The sequence below is a fragment of the Pituophis catenifer genome, unplaced genomic scaffold, assembly GCF_029215685.1.
Source record: "Pituophis catenifer annectens isolate HBS135680 unplaced genomic scaffold, rPitCat1.0.hap2 SCAF_12, whole genome shotgun sequence".
In the NCBI taxonomy this organism is placed as follows: Eukaryota; Metazoa; Chordata; class Lepidosauria; order Squamata; family Colubridae; genus Pituophis; species Pituophis catenifer.
In genome coordinates, this window is record NW_027256892.1 from 6,608,162 (window position 1) to 6,619,879 (window position 11,718).

Below are 11,718 nucleotides of genomic sequence, written 5' to 3' on the forward strand. Positions count from 1 at the left end.
TCATCTGGCCAGCGCTGTTACCTTCCCACCAAAGTGATGCCTATTTCTCTATTTGCATTTGCATGCTTTCAAACTGCTAGGTTGGCAAGAGTGTGGCGAGGACTGGAGCTCACCCCATTGTGTGGCACTTGGGTATTGAACCTGGACTGCCGGCTTTCCAGCCAACAAACTCAGCATCTTAACAAATGAGCCACCATGCCACCCTTATTTATTTGTATCCTGCCTTCATTATTTTTTACAAATGACTCAAGACAGTGAATATATCCAACACACCTTCCTAACCTATTTTCCTTTCTCCTATTTGTAGAAAAGCATTTTATTTATTTATTTCTGAATATTTCATGCCACCATCATTTTGCCACACAGCTCTGTAAGCTCTGAGCAGCGCAGTTCGGGGCCTGGCATGTTGCTAACATATTTTTCAGTTTGTCAGTCTTTAGGGAAAGCTGTTTACCCTGTCATTCTATGCCTCTCTCTACCTTTTTTTCTTCTTCTTTTTAAATTGATGTTTTCAGGCACTCCTGCAGCAAAATCCTTCCCTTGAAAAAGTAAACAAGGAGGTTGTGATCTTGAGATGAAAGAGTAAAGTTACAGAGGAGCTACAGAAGCAACTCAGAGGAAAATGGGGAAGGCATCAAAAGGCAGGGATACCTAATGAGCTGAAAGGACTCAGACTCATGGCCTTTGAAAGCATTTCCTCTCAGTCCTACGGTGGCGGCTTCAAAAACAAGTCCTTCAAAAGATGGCCCATGAATATGGAAGTGCATCGGGACAAAAGGAACTTTCTGAAATATAGATAACCGAACCAGGCTAAATCCAGTATTTAATATATATCTTGTTTTTCCTATCTGATTGGTGTGAAACAATGCTAAAGCTACTCCACTATCCAAGTTGAACATGACTTTGGGTGGCTTTTAGGACACATCTGTATAATATTCTGGGCAACAGTAGAAAAGTGGACTGCTGTTACCTTCTCCTGGAATATTTTTCTTTCAATGTGTCACTGTGGTCTACAGCCCATTCATATCTGAAGCAGAACCTATCCTGCTTAGCTTTTGATCCCCAAGAAGGTCAACTACTTGCTGAGACAATGTGAGATGGAGCTCAAAGTAAAAGTTGTCTATTCTACTTATGGTTAAATCCTTCTATTGTGGTTGACTCATGGAAGCCACCAGCCATTGGAATACTGGCTTCTTTAATGGCAGCAGCTCTGAGGTAGCATTAAGGAACAGCTCCAATTTCAGTTCCCAGTTTACTAGTGTGCAGCTGATCCAGTCTTTCAAACCTCTGATCATCCCCTGCTACACCTTGGTGGTGCTTGTTGGCATCTTTGGCAACTATCTTCTTCTTTATGTCATCTGCAAGATCAAGAAAATGCACAATGTCACCAACTTCTTCATTGGAAACCTGGCCTTCTCAGATATGTTGATGTGTGCAACCTGCATCCCCTTTACCCTGGCATATGCTTTCAACCCCCAGGGGTGGATCTTTGGGAAGTTCCTGTGTTACTTTGTGTTCCTGATGCAGCCCATGACTGTCTATGTCTCCGTTTTCACGCTTACTGCCATTGCTGTGGACAGGTAAACAAATGTTTCCTATTAATCAAGAGTCTAATGCAGAGTTTCTCAACCTTGGCAAGCTGGAAGATGTGTGGATGTCAATTCCTAAAATTTAGAAAGTTGAAGTTCACACCTCTTCAAATTGCCAAGGTTGAGAAACACTAGTCTAGAGAGAGATTTGGTTCACACACCTCTTGCTAAACTGTCATATTTGGCATGCTAATCAGATAATTAGGTTCATTTGACCTGTGTACATTGGCTTATTTGGTTTTGGCCTAGTGTGTTGTGTGAGTCTAAATATTGGAATTTATTTGGGAAACCATGTTTAGATAAATTATGCCTTAACACAATGTGTTAAGTTTTTGTGTTAAGATTTGTGTTAAGAGGAAACCCTGCAGCTCAATGGTGAAACACATGGTTGACAGAAGAGAAGACCTCTTATTCCATCATTGACCCTCCCTGGTTAAGTTGAAATGCAACTCATCTTAAGGGGATGTAGTTGGGATGTTTCCATTACCCTTAAGGATTGAAGCTCTCCAGGAAGTTGATCAAGAGTTTCTCACTCTTCACAAATCTACTCACAAATTGAGAGGATTGATTCTGGGACTCTCTGCCTGCCAAGCATGTATTTACCATAAGGTTTTGGTTCTTTCCTTAGGACAATATGATAGGTCAATGTTCTTTATTATGTTCTATAAATGTCTTACTGTTTTCATTTCATTTCTGCTGGGAAGGAACTTATAGTTGGAGATTAAACTGGTTCTTCCTCCTTGTATTTCCAGCAGAGATTTAAAAACAGAGCATTTACTGGTTGATCATCATTATCCTGTTGTTTGCTCTTTTCTAACTTGTGGCCAACTGGTTTGGTAAATAAGTTAATTTTTACACCTTTTCTCCTCCATGGGTGTGCTGAGCGAGTGGCTATGACCAGAGAATTAGATTCATTTGCTCTGCTTATTCTTTTCACAGCCTGGTCCAAGAAGGATCACAGAGACAACTGGTTTCTCACTGCAATGGGAATTGTCCTGTCCTTCAATTAATAATGTGGTATCTTATTATTTGCCACAGAGAAAAAAAATCTGTGCCAAATGCAGCTGTTGCCTTTGGAAAGCCAGACAAATGTAGAAACTGTTTGGAATTGGGAGTGGGTGATAGAACATTTCCATAGCAACATAGTCCTAGCAAAGGTTGAGGATGCAACTTGTACTCCGCACTTTCTGCCAATACATTGAACAACATATCCAAGAGGAGATGGACACATTCCGAAAAGTAGATAAGACCAAGACAAAAAATGGATGTTTACGGGACTAAATAAATAACTAAAATATAACACAATAATTGCATATCTGGAAGCCACAATTCTAGGGCAATCTTTGTAGCCTTCTGGAGAGTCTCTGTTTGGGCTTCTAGAGGGTTCGTGGTACCCTGAGCCAAGTTGCGGACAATATTTTTTGAAAACAATGCGCCAGATAGTAGAGTAGATCTAATGATATCTACAGCCCCTCTAGTGAAAGAAAGTAAGGACCAGCTCCTCAACCTTTCCAGGTTAATGTGTTTGTAATGTCCATCACAGGACAAAACTAGATTACATCTGATTCTTGGCCATGTATTCCCCTGGATTTAATCCCGGTGCCAATATATGCACCATATTCCACTCGTGTTGGCCTTTGTAAATGGTACATGTGGTGGCTCAGTGAAACAGTAGATAAGAGAGAAAAGATAAGGAACATTTTTCACATGGACCAAACAGCAAATCTGGGTGGGTGCGATTGGGTAATCTTAAACCAGGGATAATGAATGCCTCTCTACCATACAAGATCAGAGTTGACTCAAACAAAGCAATGCTAATTACAGGTGTGATATTGCTGGCATGTGGAAGCAATAGCAAGTTTCTGTTGTCCGAGGCCATACTTTATTTAATATAGTTTATTAGGACTGTCACAAACTGCAAGGGCTCAAATGCTAATGCAATGAAGTCTCCAGAGCGGATGGGAAAGGAATTTCAGCCCTCCCTATGCTGAATAATTTAAAAAACAGAAATAGGTTCATTAAGCATATCGAAGACCAATACAGGTAGTCCTCGATTTACAACAGTTCATTTAGTGACCGTTTGAAGTTACAACAGCTACAAAAGGGACTTATGACCATGTTTCAAATTTATGACCATTGCAGCATCCCTAGGGTCATGTGATTTACATTCGAATGCCTGACAACTGACTCAAATTTATGATGATTGCAGTGTCTCAGAGTCACATGATCCCCTTTTGCGACCATCTGACCAGCAAAGTCAATGGGGAAACCAGATTCATTTAACCCAAAGATGTTCTCAGTCATCCAGGTCATGGTTGTCCCAAAAGTGCTTTTTAAGAGGCCACGGGACTTTCTGGTTTTTCTTTGAAGACAAGAAGTGAAACATCTTCAAAGAAAAACCCAGAAAGTCCAGTTGCCTCTTAAAAAGCACTTTTGGGACAACCATGACCTGGATGACTGAGAACATCCATAGACAGATTCACTTAACAACCGTGTTACTAATTTAACAACTGCAGTGAGTCACTTAGCAAATGTGGCAAAAAAAATCTTTGGCGGTTTTCTCCATAACCAAAGGTGGTGGTACAATTTGGAAGACTTCAAAACTTCAAAAAAGAAGCTACCTTTTCTTATCTTAAGGTAGACTTATACTATTTTTTATTACCTTTTTAATCTCCTTTTCCTTCAGAGAACTCAAGGCTGTAGAACTGCCCACATGCTCCATTCCATATTCATCAAAAGAATACATTCCATAAACAGCTGTGGTTTGACAGCTCTTCATACGGAGAAACTTCTTCAGTAGAGGCCCTACAGGGAATAAAGGGGAAAATGTTGCTATATTGGTCATTGCCCATAAAGAAACTCCGCCATAACCAAATGACTGTTTTCCCAGTAGTTATGGAGGATTATCTTTTGCAGTGTTCCCTCCATTCTCAAGGAGAGTTTTTCCATGGAGAACAGGTTCATAATTCAATATCAGAATGCAGACAGTGATCATTCCTGATTGATAGTCCCCATTCTCAAATTAGCTCTTGAGTGCAGCACAGCTTTGCAGGGATGAGATGAACCAAACACAATTTATGAAAATAATTCTTTGTTGCTTTTGAAATGGTAGGGTACTTCAGTGAACATTCTGAATTTCTATTGATCATTTTTCAAAGCGGCTTAGTAGGACATACATAAATTTTAGCAAACCTGGATTTTTAGTGATGTGTTTCCTCTGATCAGTGACTACCTTGTAGAGAAGGAAGCAGATCTTCATTTAGCAAAGTCTCCCATGGGGGAAATAGGCTTACATTACTCTGGGCTGTACAGATATGAGTGTTTTTCCCTTTATTTTTGTATCGTCCAAAGACAACCTCAAAATATACAATACCTGTTAAACTTTGCAGAGGCCATTAAGCGGGTTAGAAACTGACAATTGGCAGCAACTCTCATGCCAATATCAGCTTCTACCAACAGTTTAGCAGTGGGGAATAGCCTTTGTCTCAGAAAATCAAACTTTAGAAAGATTTGGCATATATTTTTAAATCAGAGATAGAGAAGAGCTTTGGTTTATTGGCAGGCTTTGAGAGAGACCAGGAAGAACCTGCTGTGTGTGGTATTAATTGATCACCTGAAAAGAAAGAAAAAAGCCTCTCTGATTCATTCTCCCCCAATATAGATTGTCCCCATTCTTTTATTCTGTGATGAAGTTGCAGATGGGATAATTGCAATGGCCAAGGATCGTTCAGGGATGTGTTTTACCTTAGGACATTCTTCTCTTATTTAATTAAACCCAACAGCTATAGAATGTAAATTAAATCAAAGCAAGGAGTAGGGAAGAAAAGAATGCTGGACTAAATCCACATCAAGCACCCTAAAGGTTTTGCTGGATTCTGTGCTCCAGTCTGAAATTTCAATCTATTCAGAATAAAATTCAATCTATTCAGAATAAAATTCAATCTATTCAGAATATTCGGAAGGGACCTTCAAGGTCTTCTAGTCCAATCCCCTGTTCAAGAAGGAGACCATTCCAGACAAGTGACTGTCCAGTCTCTTCTTAAAAGCCTCCAGTGATGAAGCACCCACAACTTCTGGTGGCAAGCTGTTCCACTGGTTAATTATTCTCACTGTCAGGAAATTCCTCCTTAGTTCTAGTTGGATCTTTCCTTGATTAGTTTCCATCCATTGCTTCTTGTCCTGCCTCCAGGTTCTTTGGAGAATAGGCTGATGCCCTTCACTTTGTGGCAACCCCTCAAATACTGGAAGACTGCTATCATGTCCCCCCTAGTCCTTTTCTTTAGACTAGCCAAACCCAAATCCTGCAACTGTTTTTCATATGTTTTAGTCTCCAGACCTTTAATCATCTTAGCTGCTCTTCTTTGCACTTTTTCCAAAGTCTCAACATCTTTTTTGTAATGCGGTGACCAAAATTGGATGCAATATTCCAGGTGCATCCTTACTTAAAGCTTTATAAAGCATACTTTCTGCAACTGATCATTATAAGTAGCCCTCAATTTACAACCGTTCACTTAGCAACCATTTGAAGTTACAACAGCACTGAAAAAATGACATAAGGCCTGTCCTCGCACTTATGACTATTGCAGGATATCCAGAGTTAGGTGAACAAAATTCAGTCACTTGGCAACTGGCATGTATTTAGGATGGTGGCAGCGTCCTATGGTCACATGATTGCCATTTACGACCTTCCCAGCTGGCTTCTGAAAGCAAAATCAGTTGGGGGAAGCTGGATTTGCTTAACAACCATATGAGTCACTTAACAACCATGGCAAAAAAATTTCATAAAATGGAGCGTGACTCACTTAACAACCACCTTATTTAGCAATGGAAATTCTTGCCCCAATACTTGTATCTGGTTCCTTATTGTTTTATGCAGATCTTTATTAACTGACAGCGCTACCAAAGCTAAGCCAGAAAATGTCTATGATCTGGGCCAAGCAGTGAAGCAAATATCAGAAGAATTCAACTTCCCAAGAGAAAATGGTGCAGGTGACACTCTGGGTCAGCTAAGTGGTACAATTTTATGCGCACTTACACAGGAGTAATAGCCCAGGATATTTTTTATTTAGTGTGCAATCTCACTCTTCCTTTGAAGAGCACGCATTAAATCAATAAATCATAACAACGGAAGGGAATTTGGAAATTATGTAGTCTACTCCTTCACAATGGAGCGTATGCAAGGCCAGACATAGCTAGTCACTGGTAAAGTTGCACCTTTGAATACCATCAAAGATACTTGAATGACCATAGCTAAAACCCTGGATTTTCATGGCTTTCCCAGATAAAGATGTAGGTCTGAGAGATATCGAGTTAAGCATCTATTAGTCCCATATTATAACCAAGGATTTGCAAATGCAAGCTATTTTGATATATTCCTGATCCTGGTGGTATTATTGGGATGGGTAAATATCGTTTCAAAGCAGCAAATGCTACTTTAGAAATTAAGTCCAAATATACAACTGCCAGAGTACCAGGAGTAAAATAGGAGTAAAAACCCTTTGAATAGTGCAAAGGGTTGCATTATGCTGAGCATACAAACAGGAAACATTAGTAATTTAGACATTTGTGTTAGACATGAGCCTGAGGTGGAGGTGAGCATGCAGTTGTTAGCCACCAATCAATATTTGTATTCACTGAAGCTCTAAGTGTTAAACTAGGCATAACAATGTATGCTGATTGGAAAGACAACCATTTATCACAGGGGTAGTACAGCTAGGTGCACACCCAATTAAAAGTAAAAAAGTGCTGGAGAAGAAAAGTTGTTGTTCTCCTGGGTCTACCTACCCTGTAGACTGAGTTTGCTGTTTTATTGATTACGATTAATCAATTGATTACAATAATATTAAGATTATTGTGTCTTGAATATGCACCGGGCATCTAGAAAAGTTCCTATTATTATTATGTCTATGATATCATTATTAATCCTAATGCTCATAATGATGACAACAGTGATAATGATGATGACCAGAAGAAACATGATTGCTTTTTATGCTGCATTTTCTTGCTTTAATTATTACTGTCCTTGAAATTTATCTTCAGTGTTGTCCTCTGTTTTAATTTTTCTATTGTTTTAATACTTTAATATAATATTATTTTTTCTAAAAGATTTTATGGCACCCTACAAAGGTTAGGTTAGGGTATGACTGAGAAGCAGAAAGAATTCCATAAAAGAGCAGAGAAAGAAGCAAGAGGAGAGGTCATGCTCATTTCTCTTGCTCCCTGCTGGATGGATGAAAACTAATCAAGGAAAGAACCAACGTAGGACTAAGGAGAATTTTCCTGACAGTTAGAACAATTAATCAATGGAACAGCTTGCCTCCAGAAGTTGTGGGTGCTCCAACACTGGAAGTTGGACAACCATTTGTCTGAAATGGTATAGGGTTTCATGCTTAAGAAAAGGGTTGGATTAGAAGACCTCCAACTCTGTAATTCTATAATTCTGTTATTCTGCTCTCCCAGATATTATACCACTCTGCATCTTCTGAAGAAACGTATCTCGTATACAACTTGTGTGTACGTCGTTGGTGGGATTTGGCTGCTCTCATGTGCCCTGGTAGCTCCAGCTGTTGCCCACACCTACCATGTGGAGTTCCAGAAGGAAGGCTTTGCCATTTGTGAAGAGTTCTGGTTAGGAGAAGAGAGGGAGCACCTGGCCTATGCTTATAGCACCTTGATCATCACCTACATCCTGCCTCTTTCAGCTGTCTCTCTCTCCTACATCTGCATCACCATCAAGTTGAAGAACCGTGTCGTTCCAGGTCACCCAACACAAAGCCAGGCAGAGTTTGATCGCTTGAGAAGAAGGAAGATCTTCCGCCTCCTGGTGTTGGTGGTGGCTGCTTTCGCTGTCTGCTGGCTCCCCATTCATGTCTTCAACATCATCCGCGACATCAACATCAACCTCATTAACAAAGAATACTTCCTTCTGTTGCAGTTGCTCTGCCACTGGTTTGCCATGAGCTCTTCCTGCTATAATCCTTTCCTTTATGCCTGGTTGCATGATCGCTTCCGAAGTGAGTTGAAAGAAATGTTCACCTTCAAGAAGAAGATAATCCCTGCCAATAATTGTGTTGCGGTCAGTGTTATGCTTTAGATATAGATTAAATTCCTGTATCAAGTAAGTAAGGCAAAGTTGTTTTGAGTTGAGTTCAACTGCTTATGACTTCACAAAGATGTTCATATAGTTTTCATATAGTAAAGGGCATATATGTACACGTAGGAATAGATTATTGTTCTGTGCTTCAGGTATTTTGAATTACAGATCCAGTTACCCCAAACCAGGAATGGCTAATGGTCAGGTGTCAGGCTAAGCCCAAGGATAATAATGAGCAATTCAGTCAGAGTTCAGATCTTTATTTGCTTAGAGTCAACAGACAGAATCTTGCCAGACTAAACCCTTACTATTCCCTTCCTAATGGATACACCCTGAGAGATTCTAGGGCAGTGGTCTCCAACCTTTGTGGTTTGACGTCCTGGTGGGGGGGAGAGAGCGATACTGGGCCAAGCAAGCAGCGGGCCGGTGCATATGCATACACATGCATGCAGCCCTTGCACAAGCAGCAGGCGGATGCACAAGTGCACAGCTTGACTTCTGTGAGTGGTAACCTGGCGTGCATGCGCACGAGTGCCCACAGCCCACCACTCATTCAAGTTGAGCTGCGCATGTTCTAGCCAGTCACTTGCATGGCCCAATTCCGAATAGGCCACAACCTAGTAGAGGGCCATGGCCTGGGGTTTAGGGACCCCTTTTCTAGGGAGTGGCTAGTCCAACTCTTTTCTTCTATCTCCTATCCAGCTTCAGGTTCTGCTACCTCTTGTTTGGTCCCCCTTTCCTCTTTTATTAATTAATTAATAATTTTTTATTAATTTTTTATTTCTATACCGCCCTTCTCCCGAAGGACTCAGGGCAGTGTACAGCCAATTTAAAAACACAGGACACAACAATGATTAAAAATTAAAATAATTAAATAGATTTGGCCGATTTAAAACCCCAAAAATTTAAAATACCCCAATTTAAAATTATTATGTTGATAGCCCTGCTATATTAAAAATATTTCAATAAAAATTAGATTTAAAACAATGAAGAAAGCCAGATCAACTGATTTAAAATACCTTCTGAATTGACAAAAAGCAAAATGGCGAATTTAAATACTAGAAGGTGGATCACGAAACTTTTTTTAAAAAAGCAAATCTTTACAAAAAATTACTTATAGCAAAGTGAGCTCATATGGGAGGGGAAACTTTTTCTGTCATGCATATTGTATTACCTAAAATGAATGAAAAAAAATGACTTTTCAAAAGCATCATTTCCTCATATTCACACCTGCTCATTTTAATAAGCAGATTCATTAATTGATCCAACCATCAATGAATAATATATCTACTTGGAAGCAAGTCCTGTTTTCAGTGGGATTTATCCACAGCCAAATCTGTCTAGAACATTTATAAACCTGTAACTATTCAGATTTTGCTGAATTGTAGCTCGTGGCACCTTTCCCCATTGCCCCATGCAGTAAGGGTGCTGTGCTCAGCCACATTTGGCACGTTAGCAAATCCTCTCACCTATTGCAGAGCTACAGTACAAATGATGACACACAGTTTCTAGTGCACAAACTGTAATACATCCTGAAACATTTATTTATTTCATGATTGATTGCCCATCAAAAGCACTTTTCTGGGAATCAACCACTCATCCTACTTTAATATCCCTCAATAAACCATGCACTTACTTTCCATCAATACACAAACAGGAAGTCATTTATTAAAGCAACTCTAATCTTTTTTTTCATTTTAAAAACAAACTTTATTAAATTTAAAAAGATAAAAATATATAAATTATTTTCAATCATAAAATTAGATATACAATACAAATCACCACAAACAAACTGAATATATGTACTTATATATAAACACATATATAAACAGTGACTTATTACCTACTTTATCTACATGACGGTGCATATTTATTACTTTTAATTTTTCTAAAATTTTGTCTTTGCTTTTTTACCCTTTGATTTATCCACTTGTACCATCTATTCCATACTTCAAAATATTTTGAGTCTTCCTTGTCTTTTAATTCTAAGGTTAATTTGTCCATTTCTGCACATGTATAAATTTTTTGGAGTACCTCTTGGTCCGTTGGCAAACGATCTGTTTTCCACAATTGTGCTAGTGCCAATCTAGCCACCGTAATTATATGTAGTGTTAGATATTTTATGTCTTATCTAATGTTCCCTTTAATCATGCCCAATAAGAAGATTTCTGGTTCTAATTCAATTTCTTGCTCTATTATTTCTACTATCCGTGTTTTTATTTTCCTCCAATATTTCTTAATTTCTGGGCAAAGCCACCAGGCATGGAATAAACTCTAATCTTTATAGCCAGATAAAAATACTTTTCCCTGCCTGTGCATTGTTTAGCTTTTAAAAACAAAGAAAAAAATCACTGTTTGTAACTGCTTTATTCCATCAATGGTTTTCAATGTTAAGCTGATTTTAGCTACTCGATTGTGGGTTTTTTTATTATTATAAATACTGCCTCTGAAGTCTAATGTGAAAAAGACCTATAAATGTTCTCAATCAACTCGCACAATAAGAGCTAACATTATCCTGTCCTAGAAAGCACTTACTTTTTGCCCATCATGTTCCTTCCTGGTAACATGGCAACTACTGGTTTCATCATGTCATAATATTACACATAAAACATCTTTATTTGAGGACAGAAGAATCTCCCAGACAGTACAATTCCTTCCTTCTGGAAATCAGGTTGACTATTTTAAGCAGTGGATTTTAAGTAAAATGAAAGGGCAACACAGAGTTATTGATTTTATTTCTCTTCGTTGTTCCTTTATTTCCAGAGTCGGGCATCTTTCTTCCTTTACTGGTCCCCTTTTATTATAGATAGCCCTAATGTAGAAGAAGATGCTGTCTTAGGCTATCCGCTTTCAGTCTTTTTATAATTCTCCAGGCACTAGCTGAACCATAAAATAACAAATTTCCAGAGGAAAACATTGTAAGACTAATAAACCAGACTAATAAACCAGCATCAAATATTTCCAACTGTCTAACACGCTAATTTGCCCTCCCTTCAAAAAGTCTTTGAAAAGACTCCCCACTCCTACCCCACTTCA

The 11,718-nt window shown here is 38.9% G+C and overlaps 1 pseudogene; it reads left to right on the plus strand.

Annotated features, from left to right (window-relative positions):
• The first annotated feature begins 1,131 nt into the window (after positions 1-1,131).
• LOC139323238 (prolactin-releasing peptide receptor-like) lies at positions 1,132-8,682 on the plus strand (annotated as a pseudogene).
• Positions 8,683-11,718: the final 3,036 nt, after the last annotated feature.